Raw genomic sequence first — 24,336 nt, 5'->3', positions numbered from 1 at the left:
CAACAATTTTTGGTAGTTAGATATATAGTGGAAAAAAATTTAAAAAATTGTAATCCCTCAACATGTTTAGTTCCAATACTTGAACATACCACACACCAGGACAGGCATGAAACTAACGTAGTTACAAAATCAATAAATTTAACAATCCATGTCCGAACAATATAAGAAATGTCAATGGAAGGCAAAGAAAACATAGTGTGTAGCCAGCACGAATGCGTTCCAAAGCAGAGATTAGGCATACGCAATGCAGGGGAAAACACTGAGTGGGGAACAAGGTTTCATGCTTTTCCCAGTGATCTGTTAAAACGCAAGTTCTATATTGTCCTCCGCTCTGCATCGCCTACTCTCTGCTTACATGCGATTTCTTCAATCGGCATTTCCCCGCATGTTCGGACATGCGTATGAAGTTGTGTTGTGTTATCTTCACTATGTCACCAACGAAATATGTTCCCGGGTGGGCGAGTTCTCTCGCCTCGGCAGGTAGAGTAACCTTGGGAGGCAGGTCAACGTTTCTTCACATAGACACTTTGGCTCGCCTAACCGAGACAACTCTCGGCGCGGTGAGTGTCACGCAATGCCTAGATTAGGATTTAAAGCATAAACTTGTATCAAAGAAGTGAAAACTAGCTTGGCAAAACCCACTGTGATCGAATGACCGCGGAAAACGCAAAGAAAGTGGGATGTTTGCACATTTGATTATTCAATAAGGGTTATGAATAATCATGCACGTTCAACTTTGACTCGGCCTACAGGAACAACGTTTTCACATATAAACGTTCGATAAATTTGCCTCAAGGGGAGGGTTTTCTCGGGTACACGGGACCATATAAAAGGGGCCTTAGGTTGGGTTCTTGGGTAAGACACTTACTCGCGCAACTTCACCCAGGTGTATAAACTGGTACCAGTGAATTCACTGCTAGGGAATGGCCATGCTATGGACTAGCATCCCATCAAGGGGGAGTGGAGGGCTAGAAATACTCCTAGTCGCTTCATGTTACTGAAACTGGTGATAAGTGATTAAAGGGGCCAGATAGTTATATGCAACTAGTAGGAGGGGAATTGAGCAACCAGGAAGTTCTCTGGGCTTTATTTTCCTCTTGTTTCATATGGTAGACGGGGCGGGGGGGGGGGGGGCATGCTCATAGTAGCCATGAGAAAACCTTCCTGAGGCGCTGTAAGGAGAAATTTGATGTAAATCACTTGGGAATAAAGGGTTAAGGTTCTTTATCTACCACATGCCACTTGTGCATCATGGCTGTCCTTAAGCTAGACTTTGAATAGTCACTAATTTAGTACTTTTAATCTGTTGATTTTAATTTCTCAAAACAGATACACTCATAAAAGATATATTGCTAAGGAGGCAATTTTTTGCTGGACCCTCTTGATGCCGCATCAACTTGTGATTACTCGCAGTCTACATTGTAGAACCACAACCAATCAAAGTGTTTAAAAAAGAAGTTTAAGTGATCAAGATATGAAAACCAAATTCATGCTGTGATCAGGACATTAATGTCCCCAAACATGAGACTAAGCCAAACACAATCACTTGTCAACTCTGAACATCCAAATAAAACTAGTCAAATGGTACAACAATAGGGAGGCGCGGTGGCCTCGTGGTTAGTACGCTCGTCTCCGGATCGAGCGGTCCGGGTTCGAGCCCTGGCCGGGGACATTGTGTTGTGTTCTTGGGCAAGACACTTTACTCTCACAGTGCCTCTCTCCACCCAGGTGTATAAGGTAAGGTAAGGTAAGGTAATTTATTTTACGTCAAGAACACGGGGAGTGGTTGCCCAAGTCTCCCGAGCCAGGGGCTCATGATAAAAGTGTTTGACATACCATGTTAAAAAAAAGATTTAAAAACTATATATTAAAAAATACAAAATTATCATACTATTAATATCTTAAAAAATATGCGTTAAAAATACAATATTAAAAAACGATAAAAATACAACATGTCTATAAAGGAATCATTTAAGACAAGAACTGCATTGGCAGCCACCAAAGTTTGTTGTATTAAGATGATTGATAAAAGCTGGAACGTTTGCTGCATTTTTTGCTGCCGGCGGTAACTGATTCCAAATTCTAGAGATGATATAAGAATACGAGCCGTGGAAGAATCTACTATTGTAAGGGCGCTGTTCTACGTTTAGCCCGCTGCTTCTAAGATTGTATGGCGTGACCCGGGGCTTGAATAAGTTGGTGATATAACGTGGGCCATTTTCTCTAAAACACTTAAAAAATATTATCAGAGATTGTTCAAAACGTCTATGTTCTAGCGTTCTCATGCCCAGCAGTTTGAGTAATGACTCATAATTAGAAGTTTTCCCCGTGTTCATTACTGTTCGTAGACCGTAGTAGTTAGCGTCTTCCACTTTTTTGTTGAGCGTTTTACCTATACCAATCAGTAAAGAATTACAATACTCAAAATGAGGTATTATAAAGCTCCTGTATAAAAGTAATAAAGTATCTATGGGTACTAAGCGCTTGAGGCGACGAAGTGCGGCAATCTTAGCGTATACTCTTTTCAGCATTACATTTGTGTGTTCTTTGAAAGATAACTTATTGTCCAGACATACTCCAAGGATCTTTAAATGTTCTTTGATATCGATTAAGGTGCCATCAAACTCCAAATCGTAATTGTATGTTGAATTCCCAAGAATCATTGCTTGTGTCTTGTCCCCGTTGGCTTGAAGATAGTTGTAGTTAAGCCAGGTAGATAGTTTTTCCATGTCTTGATTTAAGACGTGTTGAAGCACAAGAGGACTTTCGTCCGCCGTATATTCGGTTGTATCATCCGCGTAGAGGCGGAGGGAAGAGACGGAAACAGATTCGTTCATGTCGTTCATAAAGATGTTAAACAGTAAGGGGCTAAGGAGACTTCCCTGCGGGACGCCGCACTGTAAAAGTGACCAGCTAGAGCACGTATTATTGCATATTACCCTTTGTTTACGGTCATGCAAAAATGATCTTAAAAGTTGTAGGGCTGGTTCTTGCAAGCCATACGCTTTTAACTTTGCTAGCAGCAGATTGTGGCAAATGCAGTCGAAGGCCTTGGAGAGATCGATAGCAACTACACCCACTTCTTTTTTTTCATCAAGTGCGCGTCTCCAATCATCTGTTAATTTGATCAACGCTGTAGCGCAGGAGTGTCCCTTAAGAAAACCCGACATGTTGGGCGAGAAAATTGGTGCAAAGGAGGCGTACATCTGGTCGAACAGCACTTTCTCAAATAGTTTGGAGATTGCAGAGATAACGCTGACTGGTCGGTAATTGTTTTTATCGGTCACATCGCCCTTCTTATGGATGGGGGTGACATTACTCATTTTCCATTCTTTGGGCAGAGTACTCGTGCGAATACAGTAATTAAACAAAGACGTTAACGGAGTAGCCACGGCTGTAGCGGAAAGTTTAACAATCTTTGGAGAGAAACCGTCGGGGCCAGTGGATTTCTTGGCATTCATTTTTAATACGTAGTTGGTTACGGTTTCCTTGTTGATTTCCTTAAAAGCAAATTAAAGTCAAGGTTGTATGATTTGCTTTTAATTGCTGCTATGCTAGGATGGTCGCCGAAATTCTCTTCCGTTAAGCTCAAGGCTGAGTCCTGTATTCTTGGATTTACAAAGAAGTCGTTAAATACGTTGCTGGGATTAGATACGAGTTTCCCATCATCCAGAAGATGGATGTTAGCTGTGCCATCAGTGTTAGATTTGTTGTTCGGAAGAAGAGGTTTCATCTTTTTCCAGAATAAACCAGCAGATGATGTTCCTGAGGCTGCATCGGCGCAGAAATTTTTGACTGCTCTTCTCTTTAGACCTGTAACTCTGTTCCGTTGTTCTTTGTACTTACACCAGTTTGAGTCTGTTGGCGCGCGACGGAATTTCTTGTAGAGTCGGTTTCGTATGCGAATCTGCTTTTGAATGTCTGGGCTGATCCACGGCAATTGGTTATTACGAAGCTGTAATCGTTTTACAGGTGCGTGCTCGTCTAGGACTTGTTTATATAGGCCAGACCAATGTGCCCATATATCATCGATGTTGTCATAAATATAAGCGCTGTCCCAGGGGACGTTTCTGAGATCAGAAAGAAATGTGTTCGAGTCCAAATACTTCAGGGATCTGAATTCTATTGTTCTTGCCTTAGGTCTCGGTAGCTTTTGTTTCCTCACAACAAAGATCAGGTCGTGATCGCTAATCCCGACTTGCAAAATTCCACTTGTCGCCAATCTCTCAGGGTGTGATGTTAAAACAATGTCAAGTAGAGTTCTTGAATAATTAGTTGTTCTTGTAGCCTCGTGAATAACATTCGTTAGACAGAGTTGTTGGCTGAACTTGGTCAGATCTTTATTAGGGCCATTTGGGTTATCAGGTGATTCAAGCATGTTCATATTAAAGTCCCCGATAAACATGACTTCTTTCCGTTTGACGTACATTTTCTCTGCTGCTGACGCACAGGCTGGAATAAAATCCTTGACTTTGCATTTACCAGGGGAGCGGTAGCAAGCACATACTAGAAACCAGTTATTAGCGCTCCCCTTTACATCTAAACAGATCGATTCGATACCTTCAGGCTCAAATTTAACTTGTCGACGGGCCGTTACGTTTGATCTGATATAGACGAGTAATCCTCCACCTCCTTTTTTTCTGTCTCGTCGAATGATACGATATTGCGAGTGAGTAAATAAAGAAGTAGAGACAGATTCATCGATCTTACTTTCACTGATAAACAGGATGTCGAAGGCGCATTTGTCGAGTAGATTGATGACTTCGTCCGACTTACCGAAGATACTGCTGACGTTGAGGTGGCATACTGTTGACGTTGAGGTGGCACATAAATGCGATGGACTAGCATCCCATCCAGGGGGGAGTAGAAATACTGTTAGTCGCTTCATGCTACAGAAACCGGGATAAGCTCCGGCCTGATGGGCCACTTGGCTCGCATGCAGACTTTACCTACCTTTTTTACCTTAAGTGGTACAATAGAGGGGCATATATTTACAAGAGCTGCACACACTCTTACAATACGATCGATCATGGGAGCCTGGACACGTGGTGACCCATGAGGATTACATGCAAGAAAGTCAGAAACTCACTATCTTATACAGCAAAAATGCGAAAAACCAAATAAATGGGCTAAGTCGCTAGAAGAATTTAATTAGAGGATAAGCAATTTTCGGAGACATTTGTGCTGCCACTGAGAGTTGCAAATGAACCTTACTTACGTTCCTTTCAGTATAAAATATTAAATTCTATTCTATATACAAATGAATTACTTTGTAAGATAGGCTATTAACTTCTTACTCCAACTGCTCCTTCTGTCATCACACCACTGAAACCATATCTCATATTTTCTTTGACTGTTCTTTTTCTTCTTCCTTTTGGAATGAGATTTTTGACAAAAATTTAAATAAACTTGGCAGTTGCGGAAGCCTCTCTTTAGAATATCGTGAGATTATTTTAGGGTTTTGAACAGGGGAGATGGATCCGCTAAACTTTATACTCATTTTAGGAAAAACGTACTCGGTGGACTTGCTAGTGTAAAGAGACGAAACCATCTTTCAGCCACTTTGAAAGAATTTTATTAAATAAATATCAAACCAAAAAGTATATTTCTTGTGAATCGAATAATATCAATTTGTTTAAGAAAAAATGGAGAATTTTTGAGGAAATGATTTTTTTAAACAATTAAGTCCATAATCCATGATGCAAATGCGGATGATCTCTTTGTTAGACTTGGCTGGCAAAAACTTAATCTTCAACAAGAATTAAAAACAGCCACTATGGTCTATAAATCTCTCAATGGTGTCGCCCCTGATTATCTGAAATCAATGTTTACTGATCGGAGTGCAATATCTACCTATTCTCTTAGGAATTGTGAGTACAAACTAGCTGTTCCACTCCACCGCACCAATTTTCTAAAAAAACAGTTTCAGCTATAGTGGTGTGGTGCTGTGGAACAGCTTACCTACCGATCTGCGGCAAGCACAAACTCTTGCTAGTTTTAAATCCGGCTGCAGGGGTTTCCTCTTTCATAATAAATAAGTTAATTAATCACACGGCATTCATGGAAAGCCATCACTTCGTCATTGTTTTTATTTTTGTTGTTATTAGATTAATTAGTAGTAGATTAGTATCTTAACAATGTAATTAATGCAATTTTAGTATATACTATAAGCCCTGATGTTTGCCCGTGTACAAATAAAGTTAAAATAAATAAATAAATATGTTAAAGTATGTACTTTATAAACTGTAATTGTAATCGTTAGATAGTCACTTAGTTACATTTTTTACCTGTTTAAAGTAGCTGTAGTTAATACATGATTGTGGAAATGACTCAAAAGATTGTAATATATGGGAAATGTACCAGAAATGTGCTTGTAAAATTGCAGTGTGAAATAAAAGAAAAGGAAAGGAAAAAAAAGAAAGTCAGTAGGCAGTGTACCTTCTAAAATAGTATACTTCCGCTGAAGCAGTCCAACACCTCTTTCTACATGGATGCGAACGCTTACTACGCCCCTTGTTTTCTCCACATCAGTTGGGTCGACCAGTTGGGATTTTCCTTTGGTGAATGCCGGAATAACCAACTTTGCTTGCTTCAGGCCAACACGCTCTGTAATAGTGACCCCCTGTCTGCCATCACCATATCCCCAGGTAACAAATGTTCTAGAAATCCACAGTTCTCTGTAAGGAACCTGTCAGATGTGCGGCCTCCCCAGGTTTCAGATACATGGGATATGTTTCTTTGAGTGGTAATTCCTATGAGAATTTTTATGGTGTTATGATGCTTGTAAGACGAAAAGGTTTGGGCCTTGGCCAGTAGATTTGTTGGCCTTTCAATAAATACTTCAAAACAGTCAATGATTACGGTGACTTTTTTCCCAAATACATATTGAAAACAAATTGGCATGATATACCACAACTGTTCTCGTTCTGGCCAGTAAACAAGAGAAAATAACTTGGCATCCATCACCACCATCCAAGCCGAGAAAATACGTGAGACTTTAGTCATAACTACCGTGAATCTGTACGCCAAGTCTTCAAATGACATATTTAATCTCAGCTTCATCAGCACCACAACAAATTCTTGAAATTTGTTAAGGGTTTGAGTGCGGCCATTAACATGAGGTGCAACCTGTTCAAACATAACCATGAGAATTTCGTAGGACGGAAGTCCTGTGTAAAATCGCACCCTTTCATCTGCCTTGAAAAACTCCCTGTCTGGAGCTTGCTACCCACTACTGTTTGGGATGAGGTAGTCGAATTCTTCTGTCCGAGTTTCCGCGTCCCTATCAGGTGCTTTAGAATCACTTGATTTCATGCACAGATAATCAAACGCCTGTGTTTGGATTTCAGCATCCACATCGGGCAGTTCATGTTTGCTTGTTTTCCTGTGGAGATGATCAAACGCTTCTGTCTGAGTTTCAGCACTAACGCCTGATGTGGATGCCACATCAGGCAAAGTCTGAGGAGGCATCTTCAGGCTCCATCTCTACGCTTGCTGCATCATCATACTGATCTGAGGTACCCTCTGTGTTTTCAGAAAAATCAAGAGAAGCGATTCTTGTGCCGCTTTCATTGATACGCTTACGTTTCGCAGCAGCTTCGAGTTCCTGTTGCTCTAAAGCACTCTTTCGACGCACTTTCACCCTTTCAGCTCCTTCTTGCGCCACCCGGAATTCCTCTTTCTGTATTCCTTTTTTCCAAGGTTCAATGTTGGAAACCAGCCAACATTATGCTTGTCTCAATGCTTAGCAGGGTTACCTCACACAAAGTGGCGGCCACAAACTCGTTCACTTTGTAAGACATTTTTGTATTCGGTATCACCTCGACTAATCGCCGAAATCCGCCTCTCTCGCCTTGTTGTCGTCAGTTCCTCCATCTGTTCACCTATTTTTAACGACAGAAGGAATACGAAGCATTCCTATACCATCTTTATTGCCGATTTTGGTTCCACAACCGACTACAATATATGAAACCATGACTGCGTCTCTTTCTAGCTCTTGCTATGTTCATATCCAAGGGGCTCCAACATGGCGGATGCCACTCGTGGTCAATTTAAGGTCACGTGGGTGAAAACCAAGAATAGGTATATAGCCCTATGATGATAGGGCTATATAGGTATGTGTGGTCCCAAAGGGTAGGGTTTTCAGCCGTTCTGGTCATAATTAGGGTTGCGATTTTGGCCATTTTGGTCATAAATTGGGTATGGTTTTTGCACTCTAGTCTTAAAGTGCACCTAACCCCAAAAATGTTTTTTCGCTAAAACGAATCCACTTGTTATTTGAAGCATTTGGGCGAAAAAAGTTTTGAATCCTCGATTTTCTATGCCCTTTCAAAGTCGCGCCTGAAGTGTTACACGACCGCGTTTCAGGGAGTCTGGGGCGGCGGTTGCTGATGACGTCTACCCAGGAACCAAACACAATGGCGCCTCAGTCAGCTCTCTGTATTTGCTCGAGAAAATGGAAAACAAAACTAATCGTTCCAATATATTTTGGGACTAAAACGTCCAAGTTTTGTTTCAGAATCATTTCTTTTTCGTCACTGGAGTCAGAGTTAGGTTTCGATTCGGAAGACGCCGAAATAAACTTCGATCGAGCACGTTCGACAACTGTGAACTCACTGCTTAGAGCTTTGAGAACAATTTGCAATATTTCAAGCGACGACGGGGAAGACTTCTTTGCGGACGAGCGGCTTGTATATTAAGAGTGGAAAGCTAGATACGAAGTGGAGGAGCAGGCAAACGAAAAGCAGGAAAGAAAACTCAAGGACTGCTTTGTATGGTAATTTCGTCACCTAAACACAAGACTCCCACGCGTGTTTAGACCCTGTTTATAGCCCGTTTACATTTGTTCTTAGCGAGAATGTACTTTGTCAAGGTATGGTTGTTCTATTAAATCCAGTTTGTGTTTTACTTTCTGAAATGCTTCATGTTTATAAGAGCGACGTAAGTGTTGCAGTTTTCGAGACTTGACGACCTCCAAAACACTGGCTTCGATCGATTGAAAATCGTAGAATTGTTTGGACCTGTATTTTTAAAGCTGCGGGAAGCAAGGCGGAAGAAAACATTTCATACAATTACTGATTTCACATTGTCACACGTTTTAAGCCGTAACTCCAAATAATCAGTGTAAACTTTTTTTCAAAATTTGCAGTGAAATTCGTCGGATAAGTGGAAAGGATGTGTTCTCTAAGCGGTCCGCAGATAATGTTACTCAGTCATATTTTCGACACTAATGTATAAAATGTTTGTCGCACTGCTGATTTCCAAACCTTGGAAAAACTCTGTGAGTGTAACAATTTTGATATCATGTAATTCTAAAGGATTAAGCTTCGACTTTTACCTAAATCGAAAGAGAAATAAGTGCTGGTTGGCGGCGTACAGTTGCGACCTATTCACACATCAGTATATTTGGTCGTAACGCTTCTTGACTGATCACACAACTTTGCCGGCTATGTTATAAATACTGCGGGACTGGAAGATGTAGGTTGTCGGTAGTATTTCGACAAATTGCTGGTTGGCTTTAAGGAGGAAATTTTGAAAATAGCGTTTGAAAGTCTGCGGAACAAATTCCAATGAGAGTTCTTCAATTGTTCTCACAGACTCAGTTCGCTTGTTTCGGTTCGACAAAATCAACCATCGTTTATGTCTTTATTGTTCCATTGACCGATCATCGCCAGTAAATTGTTCAGTATATCTTTTTTTAGATCTGTGATATTGCTGCAACAGCCGATAGCACTTTTGGAAGGCATTTCTGCGCACTCTTCGAATGTGTATTGCACCATCCTGAAGGAAATGAGAGGACGTGAGATATTCGACCTTCCTGGGTAGACGTCACAACAGCCGCTGGACACATTCTCCTCAAACTCGGTCGTGAAACAAAATGGCGGTGTTTTGGGGCTATTTTCGAGATTTCGTCGGGGCACAGAAAATCGAGGATTTAACCGAATCCAAAATTTTTTTCGCAGAAGTATTTCAAATAACATGTAGATTCGTTTTAGCGAAAAAAACATTTAGGGGTTAGGTGCACTTTAAAGTGTCTATACGGCCAACAGGGTTTTTGTGGTTTTGGTATCTCTACAACATCTAAAACTGTATTCAAACCAAAAAAATTAATTCTGGTGCTTTTTTGCCACGAAATCAAGCTTTAAATTTCCCGCTTCGACCACGCCCAATGAAGTGACCGCGTACTGAAAGATTGGCGATGAATGACGTCACTTCAGGAACATTGCAAAGCATCATGTTTTTATTTTGCTTGATTGACGACCTCATTGTTTCGCCAACTTCGGTTTGTTTGCTTTTTGTCGACGAAAACTCTTAACCACGACTGAAACAACAGCGATCTGAACTAGCAGGATTTGGCAATTCCTGACTTGACGTCACGACCCATTCAGAAACCCAGTCTCTTGTTTTGCACTGACTCACGGTCAACTTCATTAGCGTGGCGTGGCTGAAGCGGGAACTTTAAAGTTAGATCTTTGGGCGTTAAAATGTCGGAATCCAATTTTTTTTCTTAGAAAACCTTTTTACACATTATAGAGATACCAAAGCCACAAAAAAACCCTGTTGGCCGTATGGACACTTTAAACTAGGTTTGCTTTTTGGAAGAAGCTACTTTTTCAGGTCATAAATAGGGTGCTAAAAACCGCAGATTTTGGTCATAAATATGTTAAGGGTTTTGGGAAGCGGGCCGCACACCCCCACCCAACTTTTCTGGGAGTACCTCCCCCCAGGTCTACTTGCTTCAAACGTGACAAGAATATCGATGTAACACCTCTTCCTGTAAGTGTAGCCAAATAATTGCCATCATCTCGCCACGAGTTATCGCTACGATTACGCAGACAGCCAGTCAGCTGGTCACGCCATCCAGCAATCTATCCGTCCACCAACCCACCCAGCTGGCCAGCTTGGAAGCTAGTGAGCCAGGCTACTAGTAGAATGAGTAGATCAAAAATTACAAATCAAGAGAGACTTTCAACTTGCAAGTTTATTTATCACTCCTTTTTAACAGTTTGTTCGCTATTCCCACTAGAATTTCGTCTGGAACGATAACGGCACGCTTTGATTTTGAAAGCTGGAAGTTAAAAACAAGCTGCAAATACTACACATCATTATTTTTTTAAAACTGAAAAACGCATCTTCCCGACTTAGTCACTTTACTTAGTGCACTCGTATTAATGAATATTATTCGGAGAGAATCATACTGATGTAAACATACTGATTTAAACTCAACGAGTGATACACTAAAAAAAGTTCTTGATACCCTGGCTTAAACTGGTTGAACAAATGAACAGCATCCGGTTATAGTGGAGTTTACTACCTGATTATCAACGTCCCCAACCAGGACGACGATGGCCGCCACCGTAACCAGGACGACTACCACCTCCGTAACCACCCTGACCTGAAAAAGAAGGTGAAAAAACAGAATTTATGGGTTTGATTCATTGTCAGTACGGTTTTGCGAATTAGATTTAGATCTTTTTCTGCACGTCTCGTATCTTTCGCTAAATGGCCAAAGGAATACAGAATTTGTAACTGGAATCAGAGAAACTCCCCTCATTCAGACCCTCTGCCAAAAGTAAGCTAGGACAGGGATGCTTTCACCAGAATCTCAATTGTCCTTAAAATAAAGTAACAATTGTACATGTAGTTTGGAGATCTTTACTTATGGACGTTTGACGGGGCTTTGCCTTTGTTTTCAACATGTCTTCAGAATCCAGACGTTAAGGTAACTAAGAGAGAGGAGCCACCAGAACAGAAATTAACGGCTTCAGTCTCCTTTCAACTGTACCATGTTTCTTATTCAGTGAAAACAAAAGGCGATGGAGTTTCCCAGGGCTCTGACTTAGATCTACTACTGATTTAATGATAATAACCTCCTCCTCCTCCGCCTCCGCCGCCGCTGCACTGACCGCAGCTCTTCTTACACATGTCTGAAGAAAGAAACGTTGCAGGTCATATTAGCAAGTTAACCCGTACGTTAATGGGAGCATAAACATAAAGCAGTTACATTTTAGAGGCTCAAGTAGTTATCGCTCAGTTACGTCTTTTCTTTCCGAGCCAGACGTGTCCATTGTTTGTCCAATTCTTTTTAGCATCAACACACACTTAGACTATTTAACCAAACAGTCTGGCCCCAGTTGGTCAAAGGGTGTGTAACGCTATCCACCGTATAAGTCACCATCCAAATTATAGTGTAGTGTATTTTGTCAACGCTTATCCACCGGATAGGGTCATGCAGCCTTCCAACAACTGGCCCCTGGATCTTACTTTTTTCCAAGAACAAGCTTAGGAGTTAGTAACTTTCACACCGTTTACCCCAAAGAAGGAAAGCGTTGCAACTCCACGCACTGTTACTTCCATTCATGAATGTTGCGAGTTAGGGATGCATAGAGTGTTGTTATTTAGTAACTAAATCCTCGTGAAACTGCTTACCTCTCAGGGACTTTACTCCGTAACCTTGACGAAAACGGAAGTTGCATTTGAATCGATTTCCTTGTGCCTTTGACCAATAGGAACAAATGTACGGATCACTGTCTTGGCATGAGGTGTCAGCTGCCGCAAAATGAAAAGGAATATCGGATAGAGCAGTTTTCATTTGTGCTTTGGATTTGAATTTGACTAGTTTGAAAACCTCGTGCATGCACCTTTTCAGCCAATCAGAAGTTAGACTAAACCCGATCGGGATTCGCCCGTACATCATGTTTTCCCGCGCTTCGCCGGCAACAGTTACATGTACTTGCTTCCAGTTTACATCCTCCGTAGGAAAAAAAGCGACTGGTTCATTTACCCATAAATCATAGCAAAATTATTCTCAACGATTTCAACGGTATAGCACCAAGCAAGGACACGGGTAACTGACAGTACAATAGCAAATGCTGCCTTCCGTGCTTAAGAATTCCAAGGGTATTTGTAATAGATAAAAGAACGACGAGGAATATTAGTTTGCTACACGTGTTTGTCTTCCACCTCTTACCACTGCATCGACGACAACTCTTTTGACATTTATCCCATAGTGGAAACGTTTTTCCAATGTAGAAACTTGTCGATGGTTTTGCGGTTTTCCAACAGTCTCCTGAAGCAGCTCTCTGAGGACAGTCTCCCTCCTTGTCAATACAAGGCTCTAAGGTTTAAGTAAAGATAAAAAAAGGCAAATAAATGCAATAGACGGTGGAAAGTATAGATAGTACAGTTGAACCTCCGGTTGCGACCACCTCTCGTTAGCGACCACCTCTCCTCAACGACCAGTTTTCCAAAATACCAAAAGTTTCCAAGTCAAATCACTATTTTTGGAACCTCTTGTAAACGATCACCTCTCGACCGCGACCACTTTTAGAGCTAAAAGTTTGAATTTTCTTTTGTTATTAAACTCCCGTAAGCGACCACTTGACAGATGATAGAGCGTAACTTGGAAAATAAGGCGTTGTAACATAATAGCATTCCCGGGAAATTTCTCAATGGGAAGGACCGGATTTTTTCGCGAAATTGATTCTTTTTTTTTTTTCTGGAAAAAAAAATTGAAACATGGGGTAAGTCTCTGCAGTTTACATGTGCTAATGAGGCAAAATTTTCACCCAGCATGGTCTAATTAAGCTATCGTAAGCGATCACCTCCCGTTAGCGCTTACGGGAGGTTCGACTGTAGTTGTCGTGTAGACCTTATGCATGATTGCGTCACACGCTCTACTGATTCACCACCAAGCCTCGTTTGCGAGAAATTTTCTCAAGCCTCTGGCACCTTCGTGTTGTTTTCACGAGAGACTTCTTTTCATCTTTGCCGCTTTGGGAATTATTTGTCCACGATAACGAGACACTAGGCAAAAAGTCTTGCCCAGAGATCTTGAATCTTTGAGTTCACTTTCGTTACAAAGATTGTGTTGTTCTTTATCCTTTTGCAAACGAGTGGCTGGAATAATCACTCTTGCGACAATGCATGCTACTTACGTTGCCCTGGACAAAGATTGGTTTTGCAGCGTTTCTTTTGCTGTTTTAAATGAAGACTGTTTGCTGGGCATCTTCTCTGCCGAAGCTGGACTCCACCGCCACAAGTCTTACTGCATTCTCCATAAGGTCCCCAGTTGCCACAATCACCTGTTGAAAGACAAGCAAACTAAGAATCATGACATGGAATAACTACTTCAAATTAGTATTGCAGATTTCTTAGCATTACAGATCTTCGTTGTTGAGAGCCTAGCCCATCGTCAGTAGGTCAAGCTTCCCAGAAATATGTTGGGTTACCCCTGCGGAAGCTGCCCAACAGATTTCACCAGTCAGCTAAAGAGCAAGTCAGTTTTGAACACCTTCTGAGGAGACGTAGAGTAAGTACTAGTCTTTCGCGTTTGTATTAATAACCATATTGTAAATAGAGGTTTTAGTATATGTATGTACAGCCATTTTTCTTATTAAAGGTACCGAGATATCACGGTTTCAATTCAGAACAACGTTCCACTTTTGTACTCGAGTTTCAGTTTTGTCTAACTTACCAGGATACTGCTCCTCACAGGCCATTATCATGATTTCTTCTAGTTTGCTGTATAATTGCCCATAGTTTTGAACTTGCAAAACGTCTTTGTTGTTGCTAGCGATTTGTTGCAGCTCTCTCAAATCTATCCCACTACCAATTCCGACGGCAATTCTCCTGACGCCTGCTTGCTGTATAGAAAAGGCTCAGTGTGTAACGTCAGTCGTAAATTAAATGATTATTATAGCGCGTAGCTACAGCTATTGTAGCTGGTTCACAAGTAACCCGCTTAATATATTTCAAATAAACATATTAAGTTTAAAAATCCCAGCTGTGGGTAGGCAGGCCAATTGGTTCAGTTTACAAGCGTGGCCGAGAAATTAAAGAAGGATCTACCTAAAAACAACTCTAGCTTATTGGTGAAAAAGGAACTTGAACCCTTGACCTGCAAGTTTCAAGACGAGCGCGCTACCACTGGGCCGCGCTGACTCAAAAATCCATCACATTCCAACACATCGAGAACTAAATATCACAAAATCCCCGTCTTATTATTTTATCAGGAACCAGACATGTTGGACCCCCTTAACTGTGAAATTTCAAAGCACGAATTTTGGAATCCAAATTTTCTAACTAACTAATTCAACACGTTTGAACAAAGAACGTCATTTTCGGTCCGATCTTTCACGAATTTTTTGCACCGTTTTCTCCTTATTCGAGTAAGAAAATACATCAGACGCTCAAGATAGTGTTTCCACCACATTTCCAAACACATAGCAGCTTGTCAAATAGCATCGCTGTAACGACTGGAAATGTAGTAAAACGCAATTTCTCGGTTTTTTGATAAATTACATAAGAACCTTCATTCCCTTTTTGGTCAGGTGCAATTTTGTGGTATTTAATTTTCGCTTTGTGTTGGGTTATCGTGGATTTTCAGATGTTAAGATGTAAGTTTGGAACAAAAACTTCAGTCGAAAAACGATGAAGAGGAAAAGTTTGCTGATTATTTTTCACATCCAGAGGTGGGGTCACTTGGCTGAATGGCTTACTTCCTTCATTCGTGTCACCATCTGTGAGCACAATCAACACGTTTGGTTTATCTGGTCTGTCACCGCTGTCTTCCCAGCCAAAGAAATCTTTAGCTGCTAGTTCCAGGGCTCTATCTGTTCTTGTTCCACCTTGAATGTGCGGCAAACTGTCAGCTTTGGAGTGTATTGCATCAATCGATTGGGTATCGGAAAATCTAGAACAATGGAGATTAACAATAACTTCTCAAACAAGTCCAGTAATCAATCATCTATTTACAAAAAGAGAATCCTGACAATGACGGTGTTTGGATATCTGAACTTAGTTAGCATGTAATAGACTAGATTGTTATAATTGTATCATTATATAGTATATATCTAGTATTAGGACCTCTATGTAAACCACTTTTAGTGATGGAGCTTCCTAATAAAAGATTGTTACTATTTACGATCATCAAGCACTCAAGAGAGTGTCCACATTTTCAAATACTGAAGTCTGCAAAAAAATTACTCCGCCACCCATCGTATTTTCAACTCTCTCAAGATGTTTGGAAGTGTCGTCAAACACGGTCTTTAATTTCGTGTTTACCACTTAATTACGTATACCATTATTTAATACTTCATAGCTTGACTTGGAATAACATTGTCGCATATTTTATTTATCCTATTGGTGTCTCTAATTCTAGAAACCAGATACAAATCATTGTTGAAAATAAGGAATAAATCTGTATTCCCTCACGAACAACACATGTCCTGGATTGGGCTTAATTAATGAAGCAGGAAACATTAATCAAAAGATATACGTAAGGGATAGTTCCGTTTGGAGTTAGACAGTAAATGTGTTTGCATCTGAAACTGCTTTCATGAGAAAAGCAGATGAGGAAGGCCCAGGTTACAGTTCAACTGCTTTAATTACCAACCTGTGCCAAGTATGCGCTTCGAAGCTGTAGAGAAGGATCGCCATATGTGTACCTGCTTCAGATATTTCAAGTCTTTCAGCCAGTTATACTATATATTGACGAGTAATATTGTAGTCCCGTTGGGATATACTGTTGGAAGAATCGATGATGACACCGACATCAAGATGTTCCTTGCAAGGTTCTGGAGGAGGAGGCTCCGGAGTTGGACCTTCAAAGAAACGATAAAAAAACTAAGGAGGTCACTACCAACGAGCAAGGAACTGAGGATGAAAAAAAGAAAAAAGATCATGACATTTTTCGGAACATACCGCAATCGTGCGTGTTTAATTCAAAACAAACTGAGTTCCACCAAGGTTATAAGACATCGAAAAACATTTACTTTACAGAATGGTTCCAATTAAGTCATAATTTGCAATTCCTAAGACAGATAACAGTTTAGCTAAACTCAGCCACCAGAAAACTACGTGATTTAGATAGCTGAGAATTGCTCAATAGTTTACTTGTCACTTCAAATAAAAAAGGCGAGATGTGCAAAATTGACTAAAAACTGAAAAATGGGCTAAAAATTTCAAATAAAACTGACAACTGGGATTTCAGCACCCCGATTCAAACCCTCAAAATGGACTGTGGTGAGGTAAACTATGAAGAAAAATGACTGTTATGTTCTTACTACATTTCTTGGTGTTGCAGATTTCAGTCTCACTAGGTGGGCCAAGCTTCTGTTTAACACAAGTTTTCCCATTATTTTTTGGCTTAGGTTTGGTGCAAGTTCTTGAATGTCGACGGGTTCCCCCACCACAAGTTGCAGTACATTCCGTCCATTTGGACCATTCCATATAACCTCCATCGATATCTAAAGTGTAAGCAAGCACGCAAAATGTATGGATATTCCTTTTTAATACACAGAGTTTGTAAACTTCGATTTTTGCATACTAATTTATCTTCACAATAACAATCACAATAAAAATCATTATTTTGTTACACTTATTGCATCCGTCCAGTATGATTTATAGTCGTCCTGTATCATACATGTAGCATACTGACTGACTGACCAACTGACTGACTTGTCGGCTGACTGACAGACTGCCTGACTGACTGGCTGACTGACTGAATGACTGACTGACTGACTGACTCACCGTCTGACTGCTGTCTGACTGACTGACTGACTGACTGACTTAATGACTGGCTTATTGACTGGGGTAGGCCTCTTGCCTTTCACAGAGGCCACAAATAAAACCACTCTGTGAAAGCCTGAAAATATTGGTCAACTTCCACAGTATCTTCCTCCGCAATTGTTTACATTTCGTCATCGTCGATTTCGCTATTCTTCCCTCTAGGTCTGCTTTGTCTGTTACCCTGTCAGGATTCCCTGATGAACTGTGCGGTCATAATTTTTTGCCTGTCGCTCAAATTTAAATATTATTTCCCGAACAATACGTCAACGAATAAGCACTGCGGACAAAATACATACTGCAAGTTTTTTCACGAATATCATCCAACTGGTTGTCTAAGTCTCCAAAATCCTGGGCATTAACCACTCGGTTCTTGTCTCCAGCAATGGTCTCAAGCTCTGATTCATCAATATTCTTGCCAATGCCAACAGCAACTCGATTAACCCCAGCCGCCTTTGTTGGAGACGAAACACAAATAAGAAGAAATACGCTACTTCTGAAATGACTTATTTAGTATTCACTATGCACGAGCCAGCGAACCCAGTTTTAAATTAAGCAGGTTAAAATGATATCTCGCATGTATAAAGATTTACAGTTTATTATTGTTTAATTTATTGGCACTAATGAGAGATGTCACAGTTTTAGGCTTGATGAATATATATCTACAACCTTTATATTATTTCATGTTCTTTATTTTACTATTACACTTAAAATTTAAAATTTTGTCTTTGACTGGTATTTAACTAGTCCTTTTTGTTCTCTCATTTTATCGTTATCTTTGTCATGCGTCCTATACATGAGCCCCTGGCTAAGATATCGAGGGCAACCTCTTTTTGCACGCATGACATTAATAAATTGATTGATTGACTGATTGACTGACTGACCCATCAGGCCGGCGCTTATATCTGGTTTCTAAAGCATTTACTGCCATGATCATTCTTCACTTTCATCTACAACCGCAGTTCAAGTATGAATTATTTCATATATTCTTCACATCATTTCACTTCTCACGGGAAGATATGAACTCAATTAATTGACCTCGCTCCCAATGTGTGGCTTCATAGCTCAGTTGGTAGAGCATCGCACCGGCATCACGGAGGTCACGGGTTCGAATCCCCTTGAAGCCCTCATTTTTTTCAGGCTTCTTCTTTCCAGTTGCTTAAATTGAAAATTTACTGCGATGATCATTCTTCACTTTCTTTTAAGATACATTATTATTATATTATTAACACAATCTCGCCGGTCAGGGCTCGATCCTGAACCGCTTGATCCAGAAGCGAGCGAACTAACCATGAGGTCACCGCGCCTCCACCAACGAAGATAAGGGCTGTCGTGATTGCGATAATTATGCGCCCTTAAAAAATTTCGAGGTCTTTCAAGTTACGATGTGTGCCCAGAGGTCTTACAACTAATTTTCTCTTAGCAATGCATACATGTTCTCACCTCAAGCGCTGGTATCACGGTTTCATAATCCTCAGACCTTTTGTGCGTTTTCCCGTCAGTGAAAACGATCGTGATGTTCGGTGATTCTGGTCGATCGCCATTCTTTTTAACAAACACTTCTTCGCCAACTGTTTTCAGCGCTACGTCAGTCCTTGTAAGGCTTCCTTATTTGTCTTGTTTCTTCATTTCGTCAAGAAGTTCTTTAAGCGCCTCGTTGCTGTAGTACTTTGGATCGTCAAGACTCACTCGAACTTTGGCGTTTCTAGCGTACGTGACGATCGAGAAGTGCGCTTTGTCTTCGCCAACATCGTACTTGTCAATGAGAGATTTGACCGAGTCCAACATTTTATCATAGTTTCTCGGTCCTACGCTCCTCGTTTGGTCAATAACGATAGCTATATCTAGCGGAGTATTCTCACAATCGGACGAAGCAGCTGAACAAAAAGAAGAAATAGCACGTAATTTATTATGATTTGTTCTTGTCATCTAAAAGTGCCTATGAAGTGAATTTTTTTTTTTTTTTCGTTTTTCTGTCGCTTGTTATGTCTACTTTTCGAAATTGCCAAAAGCGAATAATGTTAAAGAGAGAAAAATTTGATTTTTTGCTGTTCAAAGTTCGAATTTGACAACCGAAAGTGGGTCCATTTTGCGCGCGGCCAAAACGAATGTATTACAATGCCGTGACATAGGAAATTGTTCAGACGACTTCATCGCTACTTTCCGACTCTTGCACGTTGGAACTTTCACTAGAGGACATATATCCATCACTATCTGACATTTTACTTGCAAAAAAAAATGGCGAACTTTGAAGAAATCTCCTATGGCAATTCACATAGCTACAGAGGCAAAGTGGGGTAAACGAATCGCTTGTAAACTCGTTGCCAGTCTCCGGACCCACTGTTTTGCTATACTGAGCTCACTTTGGGCGGCAAAAAGTGGGATTTTTATCTTTCTAACATTATTCGCTTTAGGCAGTTTCGAAAAGTAGACAAAAAGCGACAGATAAAAGCAAAAAACGTTTCACTTCATGGGCACTTTAAATTGAAGCTAACTCTTTACGGAGGCGGCTAGCCTAGAGGTAAAGGCACTGGATTTGTAATCTTTGTAACAAAAAGAACGCAATCGAATGGCTAGGGCGCTGGATTTTCAAAATCTTCGTTCTGCCATTGTGGATTTGATTGCCGGTGGCAGTGGCCTAGTTCATGCTTGGCACATGTCAGTTGAATAGCCCACTGGCTGCGTTGGGATCACGAGATTACATGTTTTCTGCAAAACTATTATTGGGTTAACGTTTGATTTAATACTTTATGGGGGCAAATCTGTCAATAGTCCCACCATTTCATGTTGTTATATTACTACTACCTTGGGTACCCAGTTTTGCAGTCGTGTTGGTAACAGTGCTGCAGTGGACCTCAGTGTGTTATAATGTCAACGTGCTGTTTGCTCGTTGGATTTTTTGGGCTTAAATTTAATTACCAATTTAGATGATTTGAACGCGAACACTGATTTGCTTTCATGTTGTTAGCGTTTCTTTAAATTTCATTCAAAATTGTTTACCTTGACATGTTGTAAGATACGCTGCAACAAAACAGCTCAGCCACAAGAAATGCATTGCGGGTGTTCTGTTGACGACTGTGGAAAATTAAAGGAAAATGGCAAATTAGCTCTGAAATAAATACCCTAGATTTCAAAATCTAAAAATATATAAAAAAAAATAGCCTTCATTTGGCGCGAAAAGTTGCTTGGACATTACCTGTTCCGAGAAGCGAACGGTTTTCCGAGAGCTGTGTTCGAGGAACAGATAATGTCCGAGGACAAATATCCGAGCATATTTTCACGCTAAATTGGAGGCTATTATGTTTATTATCCTTCAAATCTCTTTCGCAAAACGCGCAGTTCTGAAAATAGGGGAATATCCGAGTGATATTCCCCAGTTTTAGCTGGGGCATATTCAATCACGTGACGCGTTTAGACCAATCGCGCGGGCGAAAATATTTGATGAGTTTTAATAGCATTTGTGCGCACTAAATCAATTTACATAGAAAGGACGTAGTAATTTACTAGCTTAAAAAGAATTTATTGGAACGGTCCAGGTGCGGTCACTCCGATGTAAGTTTGAATTCGATCGATGACAGGGAAACCTCCACGGTTTTTAAGAGTTTGGGTTCATGACCTTGAGAAAAATGAAATTACAAAGATAAAAGTAATTTATTGAGCTGGAATTTTGAACGTACCTTCCGGTTTAGACTTCGCAGAAAACTCCATAAATTATTTTCCGGAAAAACCCATTACAGTTTTTGAAAGTTAGATCTACAAACTTTAATTTGATACAAGGTTAAGGGTATCTTGGTATCCAACGACTTTTTATATTCATTTATTGACTGTAGAACTGTTTTTTTACTTCATGCCCAGAGAGTTTCACTGCGTGGCATGTTCGTATGCACCTGCAACTAATGTGTTGAGAAACAGCAACCCTTCCAAATTTAAAGCGAACATTTTACAGGAAAACATTAAATGATCGACTGTAGAACTCGTTTCATTCTTTAGAGAGTTTTCCTTTGCGATAAGTTAACGTGTAGCTGTAACACAAAGACGATATTGACCGCCCACCTCAGCAAAGATAATAAAAACCCGAAATAGGCCCATCAAATAAGGCGCTTGAAAGAAATATAACGCCGGATGATATTATCGTTACTCACTGGGCCAAGTGACTTTTTCTCACCGCCTTTTCAAATATCCTCTCGATCTACCTGATTATATCATCCCTAAATTTTTGCCTGACTCACTAATGTAAATAGTAGTTGCCAGTGATTCTTTTTTTTGTACGGTTTTGCAAATTGCTTTTTCCATGCGTGTGGTCTCGCTTTGTCAGTTTATTTTCATGAAACATTAAAGCCCCACTGAAAACCGTAATTGAACCGTTTTTTGAAAGAAACGTAATTTTAATTAGAGGGGGGTAAGTTTCTAAAAAAACTGTGGTGCTGCGTCGGTGGAGAGTATAACACTAGCTTTCGAATCTCTTTACGGTGGCCAATTCACATTATCAACCCAGTTGATAAAACCAAATTATCTGATGTTAATTAGTTCCACATACATGTGTACATTTTTGTAAGCGTTTTTTCCAAGTTGCCAAGCTCTTCCAGTCTGTGTGGGTTTATTTTTTATTAAATGTCTAAACTCTGTTGAAACGTACAACAAATTTTCGTTATTTTTATTTGTTAAAATAATGGGTTTCATACCTACTTTCATCTTTCATTGTTCCTTTTGCCTGTGGCTTATTGTCTGGAGCTGCCCCCAGCCACAATAATTATATTGGCGACATTTACTGCACAAATTACAGAAAGCTGACAAAAAAGCAAACACTTGCTGAAACTTAATCATATTTCTTGTGAAAATGATTAAGCTAGAATTGCAATAAGGACTCATTTAATTTAACCAACATAACCGTTAGTAGTAAACTCAGCAACTTGCCGGAGGAGTTAATGGGCGACTTCTTGGGGAGTCAAATTAGTTATAACAGTTTTTGCATTTTATTGTGAAGAGCTATATATTAAAATGAAACTTAATTTCTCCCCTGCTGAATCGTCTAAGCTGAGTTGTTTCTAAAGTAAAAGCAACAACTGACGTCTATCGCAAGTTTAGAGCGGTGAATGGAACGGAAGTTGATGCTCTCCTTGTTAACAAAAAAATTAGCAATTCAGTGGTAAACTCTTGGGGTCTTTGGGTGTAGTATTCAAGGAGAAATTGGATTTCAAAAACTGCAAGATTTTTGGATGGCAATAACACCAATGAGCTCATACACTGTTGTTAAAATTTTGAATATTTAAAACCTTCGTCACACAAAAATGTAGTAAATGAATAGGGCGTAAATTCTTTGCAACAGTTTATAGTGCTATGCCATTTAAATTTTCAAAACTGATCTTTCTGAAGCGTGATTAGAAGTTGAGTCGCTTATGCCAATATCCTTTCCTTTAAGAGAAGAGTATTTATTTCCTTCAATGGACAAAATCAAATTGTAATTTGCCGGTAGTGTCAAGGGACCCAACGACGGTTTTCTCTCAAATGCTTTCAAACGGTGTTTTAGGCTTGTAAAAATGTAAATGTAGATGTAAAAAAAGAAAAGTTCTACAGGTAAAAGCTGGTTAATTCGCGGTAATTTTAGGCTGCGCTACAAACTTTTCATCTGTTCCGTCATTGTTGGGGAACTTGACTCTTTGTCCCGGTTTCCCGAAAACCGTATGTCTCTTGCCTTACGGAAAATCGAAGCTAAACTTTTTAAGTACCCAAAACGACATTTTTGTTAATCCAAAAACAAGCAGTTTAAATTTTATAGCATTATTACATCTTTTGAGGACATAATTCGCATACCACAAGGATTAACCTTTCTTTAATGTTATATTTTGTTCAAGGTAAGAGCGACTACATACATACCATTTGTTAATTAGCTTTAATTTTATGCTGCGCTATACACTTTTTATCTGTACAGTCATTCTAGGAGAAATTCAGGCTGTTCGAGTTTATATGGGGTTTTTTTGCTCATTTTCCTCAGGTCTTTTGCCTTTCCGAAAACAACAGACATTTTTTAAAATGCTTTTAGCATTGTCACACATTTTAACGGCGTACTTTTCAAGAGCGACCATATACAAAAAGACCTTGGAAAACAATACATAATTGGGATTAACACTTATATTGCTCAACCGTCTGGTCTGAACTACAATCATGCCTGTGTTATATATTGTCTTGACCCTAATGGTGAGAATTACAATTCTGGAGAGCCTCGTCTCTTTTGCTGGTTTAGAAACCTGGACTTAAGGAAGTCTTTAACATAACCCTTATTGGCTTCCCTGGGCTTCCTTGCCCAGTATACATTGATATGCTGTAATTATATCTATAAACCGCAAAAATAAAACAAGAACAAGAACAAGAACAAGACTTTTCCATTCTCGAACAATGCGGATCGAACAATATTTTATAATTAATGAAGTAAATGGTACTGATAGAAAGGTGTGTCAATTAATGTAAACTGTATTTTGAATATAAGATAGAGTTCCATGTATTCCATTGGATACGTATTTTTGACAGAAAGTGCGGAATAACTTGTCATAAAGTACAATATCACTAATTCAATAGCCGCCAAAAATTATGCTAATTAACAATGTTCTTTTACATTCCAGGCACGTTTGTTTTTGTTTGTGTTATAATAAAGGTCTCTTGGGCGTTTAATTGTCCTTCAGGACACGGTAGAAAAACAGTCTCCAGAGACATTTGCTCGTATTGCAGTGATTTCACGTCATATGAATAACAACTGGTGAAAACAATAGACTT

At 39.9% G+C, this 24,336-nt stretch overlaps 2 pseudogenes; both read right to left on the bottom strand.

The window, feature by feature from the left end:
• Positions 1-4,833: 4,833 nt before the first annotated feature.
• Positions 4,834-8,010, bottom strand: LOC145480580 (uncharacterized; annotated as a pseudogene).
• A 3,604-nt stretch (positions 8,011-11,614) lies between these two features.
• Positions 11,615-20,623, bottom strand: LOC145480506 (matrilin-1-like; annotated as a pseudogene).
• Between the last annotated feature and the right edge of the window lie 3,713 nt (positions 20,624-24,336).

This window comes from Orbicella franksi, chromosome 3 (assembly GCF_964199315.1).
Source record: "Orbicella franksi chromosome 3, jaOrbFran1.1, whole genome shotgun sequence".
NCBI classification, from domain to species: domain Eukaryota; kingdom Metazoa; phylum Cnidaria; class Anthozoa; order Scleractinia; family Merulinidae; genus Orbicella; species Orbicella franksi.
Note: the sequence above shows the minus strand (reverse complement) of the source record. Positions and strands in the feature narration are given on the sequence as shown.